The following is a 5,218-nucleotide window of genomic DNA, read 5'->3' on the forward strand; positions in this document are numbered from 1 at the left end:
GCGTGCCCACCCCCTAGGGCGCGCCCTCCACCCTCGTGGGCCCCTCGTGGCCCCCTGACGTACTTCTTCTGCCTATATATCTCCATATACCCTAAAACGATCAGGGAGCACAATAGATCGAGAGTTCCGCCGCCAGAAGCCTCCGTAGCCACCGAAAGCCAATCTAGACCCGTTCTGGCACCCTGCCGGAGGGGGAATCCCTCTCCGGTGGCCATCTTCATCATCCCGGTGCTCTCCATGACGAGGAGGGAGTAGTTCTCCCTCGGGGCTGAGGGTATGTACCAGTAGCTATGTGTTTGATCTCTCTCTCTCTCTCGTGTTCTTGATTTGGCACGATCTTGATGTATCGCGAGCTTTGCTATTATAGTTGGATCTTATGTTTCTCCTCCCCCTCTACTCTCTTGTAATGGATTGAGTTTCCCCTTTGAAGTTATCTTATCGGATTGAGTCTTTAAAGATTTGAGAACACTTGATGTATGTCTTGCCGTGCGTATCTGTGGTGACAATGGGATATCACGTGATTCACTTGATGTATGTTTTGGTGATCAACTTGCGGGTTCCGCCCATGAACCTATGCATAGGGGTTGGCACACGTTTTCGTCGTGATTCTCCGGTAGAAACTTTGGGGCACTCTTTGAGGTTCTATGTGTTGGTTGAATAGATGAATCTGAGATTGTGTGATGCATATCGTATAATCATACCCACGGATACTTGAGGTGACATTGGAGTATCTAGGTGACATTAGGGTTTTGGTTGATTTGTGTCTTAAGGTGTTATTCTAGTACGAACTCTAGGGCTGTTTGTGACACTTATAGGAATAGCCCAACGGATTGATTGGAAAGAATAACTTTGAGGTGGTTTCGTACCCTACCATAATCTCTTCATTTGTTCTCCGCTATTAGTGACTTTGGAGTGACTCTTTGTTGCATGTTGAGGGATAGTTATGTGATCCAATTATGTTATTATTGTTGAGAACTTGCACTAGTGAAAGTATGAACCTAGGCCTTGTTTCAACGCATTGCAATACCGTTTACGCTCACTTTTATCATTAGTTACCTTGCTGTTTTTATATTTTCAGATTACAAAAACCCTTTATCTACATCCATATACCACTTGTATCACCATCTCTTCGCCGAACTAGTGCACCTATACAATTTACCATTGTATTGGGTGTGTTGGGGACACAAGAGACTCTTTGTTATTTGGTTGCAGGGTTGCTTGAGAGAGACCATCTTCATCCTACGCCTCCTACGGATTGATAAACCTTAGGTCATCCACTTGAGGGAAATTTGCTACTGTCCTACAAACCTTTGCACTTGGAGGCCCAGCAACATCTACAAGAAGAAGGTTGTGTAGTAGACATTAGCACAACATATGCAAAACCGCAAGCTTGTCAAGGGATCTAACTTTAAAAAATTGAGAACTGGAATTAAAAGCATCTCATTTAACATTTACAGGTCATCTAACTCTCGCAATGAAAAGCCGGAAATACATGCATATATGATATATTTTCGTATTTTTCTCCGTGTCCATTTAGTGTATCTCCAAAACTGAAAGAGGGGCTGATTATGACTCCATATTTTGGTGTCATACATGGGATAAACATTTGATAAAAAGTTCCGACAACAAAGTAATTAATCTAGAGCAAGGACATTATACGGATATTCTCTACCAAAAGTTCAAGCCTAGTTAAATTTCTTCTATGCTTGAACAAACATCACCAAAAATCCTAAAACATATACATTTATTTAAAATTCAGTAATCCAACTCACACAACTGGCAAGAGAGGAGAACACATATAACTGTTATCATCAAACTAACAGGTTCGGTGTTTCAGTTAGTTATCTTTTGAACACTCGTATCCTTGTAATTTGGAACTAATCCATCAGAAAATGCGAAGCAAAATTAGGTGCTCTCCCATGAATCATATCTGTTAAATATAAAATTTAAATAATTATAATAAGAAAGCACTAAGCTCGCATGAAACATATTAGTGCAAGTATGCTACCTCGCTGCTTCGCTGCCCTTTGCTTTTGCTTAGGCCTCTCCTTCGTACTACTTTGGATATTATGTTGTCTGCTTCAGGGAAAAATGGAAAATTTCTACACATCAAGTCCTCATATATGTGAATTTTTTGGTTTATATAATACATAGTATATGAATTCTCTTAAAATTTAACAATGCTTTGTGTTGTGATTAATTAAGAAGAACGATCGCAGACGCGTGGCAAACAGTTGTGCATCGCCTCACAAGCAACGGTTGGCATGTCCTTGAGTCACTGGTCAAGCAGCTTGCCAATGGCGTTGAAGATGAATCCGATGTCTTGGATCTACTCCAAGTCAACGATGCTGCAACCATCGAAGACATAAGCCGGCTTCTGCATGACATCATGCACATGCTTGTAGCCGAGGCTCCTGAACTCCTCCCACTCAGTCAGGATGCAGATGGCGTGCATGACGCGGGCGGCCTCATACGCGTCTGACGTGACGGCAATGTGCTGCCTGGCGGGCTCGCCCACCGGCTGCAGGTGGCGCGGGTGGTCCAAGTCAAACTTGTCCATGGCAAGGTCGCGCCGCACCTGCTCCTAGGTCACCTGCGAGTCATAGATGCTAACTACGGCCTCGTTTTTGAGCAGAACCCGGCACACGTCGATGGTCGGTGGGAAGCACGAGCCCCCTAAGCCTACGCCAGCAGAGAGGAAGCGCGGGCCGATGTGCGAGTCCTTGCCAATGGAGTAGGCCACTTTGATGATGTTGCAGAAATGGCATCCACGAAGGAGATGCGCTGCACGAGGAAGGCGTTGGCGGCGCGCTTGGACAAGTCGGCCGACCAGAGGTTGATTGTGATGACACAGTCCACGGGACCCCATGCGCGTACACGTCCTTAAGGTTAAGGACCTTCACGGTGGTCTGCCCCTCGGGTATCTCGCAACTACCGATGAGGACGCAGTCGGGCACGAATAGGTCCTGCATGGCGGTGCCCTCGGCGAGGAACACTAAATTGGACAGGATTTGGTACTGGAAGCACCGGCTGTTGTGGGCGAGGATCTTCTCAATGGCTTCGGCGGGTATTGACAGACACGGTGGACTTCTCGATCACGATCCTATCGGAGCGGGAGACGTCGGCGATCATGTGCAGAGCACTCTCCAAGATCACCGGCCTTGCCGGCGCCGAGGCCGAGGGTCTCAGTGTCAGTGTTGACGAAGAATAAGATGATATCCACCTCGCCAACGTCTGTGTTGAAGAATAGGTTGTGGCGACGGCACAACTTAATGACGTGTTCTAGGCCAGGCTCGTAGATGGAGCCGATCGCTGTTGTTCCAGCGGCCGATCCACGCCTCGGAGATGTCCGCCACCACCTCCACGTCCATGGTATTCAATCAATATTTATGGCAGAAATTAGAGGAGGCGAGTGATGGAGAGTTGGAGTCCAACTGAGAGCCGCGTGAGACGTACGGGAAATACCAATATAGGTGGAAAAAACTGATATAATATTGTACCACCTTGGACGAATAGTACCACCTCGTATGTAGAAAATAATATAGGTGAAAAAAAGGAAAGCGTAAATTCACGTGAAGAAGCGTATTGTGATGGTGAATCCACGGAGTCAATCCGTGCTTTATTATTAGGGATAGATATTTTATAGCATACATGTCATCACCATAATCATCATATATAGCAACTTTATTATCATAGTCAATTGAAACCTCATCCAAAATGGTCGATTCATCACTAAATAAAGTCATGACCTCTCCAAATCCACTTTCATCATTATAATAATCATAAATAGGAGGCATGAAATCAGTATAACAAATTTGCACATCAAATCTTGGGGGACTAAAAATATCATCTTCATAAAACATAGCTTCCCCAAGCTAATAGTTTTGCATATCATTAGCACCACGGATATTCAAAGAATTCATACTAATAACATTGCAATCATGCTCATCACTCAAATATTTTGTGCCAAACATTTATTGACTTCATCTTCTAACAATTGATCACAATTTTCCGAACCATCATTTTCAAGAAAGAGATTATAAAGATGATCAATAATATGATGCAACCTCAATTTCATTTTTTGTAGTTTTCTTTTACAAACCAAACTAGTGATAAAACAAGAAACTAAAAGATTCAATTGCAAGATCTAAAGATATACCTTCAAGCACTCACCTCCCTGGCAACGGCGCCAGAAAAGAGCTTGACGTCTACTACGCAACTTTATTCTTGTAGACACGTGTTGGGCCTCAAAGCGCAGAGTTTTGTAGGACAGTAGCAATTTTCCCTCAAGTGGATGACCTAAGGTTTATCAATCCGTGAGAGGTGTAAGATGAAGATGGTCTCTCTCAAACGACCCTGCAACCAAATTCAAGAAATCTCTTGTGTCCCCAACACACCCAATAAAATGGCAAATTGTATAGGTGCACTAGTGCGGCGAAGAGATGGTGATAAAAGTGTAATATGGATGGTAGAAATATGTTTTTATAACCTGAATAAATAAAAACAGCAAGGTAGCAAATAGTAAATAGGCACAAAAACGGTGTTGCAATGCTTAAAAACGAGGCCTAGGGTCCGTACTTTCGCTAGTGCTATCTCTCAACAGTGCTAACATAGTTGGGTCATATGATTATCCCTCAAAGTACAGCAAAGAATCACTCCCGAGTTCCTATTAGCGGAGAACAAAAGGTAGGAATTGTTTGTAGGGTGCGAAGCCACCTCAAAGCTATTCTTTCCGAATGATATATTCAATAGGTCATACTAAAATAACACAAGGCTATTGTTTTTGTTCGATCTATCCTAGAGTTCGTACTAGAATAACACCAAAGCATATTCATATTCATAATACTCAATCCACACAAAGAACTACAAGAATGACCCAAGATTTCTACCGGAGAAACAAGGACAAGAACGTGCGTCAACACCTATGCATAGATTACCCCAATGTCACCGCGGGAATCAGCAAGTTGAGTGCCAAAACATATGTCAAGTGAATCTATATGATACCCCATTGTCACCACGAGTATTCAATTGCAAGACATACACTACAAGAAATATGTCAAGTTATGACCTTCTGTCAGTGACCCTAGAAGAATTGGTCATAAATTTATGACCATTTTAGACCAATTGGTCAAAAGCTGTTCAGGGGGCTCCAAACCCTAAACCATTGCGACCATTTTGGTCAGAAAGGTCGTAATTTCCTTACACGAAATGGTCACAA

The 5,218-nt window shown here is 43.4% G+C and overlaps 1 pseudogene; it reads right to left on the bottom strand.

The window, feature by feature from the left end:
- Positions 1-2,584: 2,584 nt before the first annotated feature.
- On the bottom strand, positions 2,585-3,371 carry LOC125518438 (annotated as a pseudogene).
- Between the last annotated feature and the right edge of the window lie 1,847 nt (positions 3,372-5,218).

Source organism: Triticum urartu, chromosome 7 (assembly GCF_003073215.2).
Source record: "Triticum urartu cultivar G1812 chromosome 7, Tu2.1, whole genome shotgun sequence".
Lineage (NCBI taxonomy): Eukaryota > Viridiplantae > Streptophyta > Magnoliopsida > Poales > Poaceae > Triticum > Triticum urartu.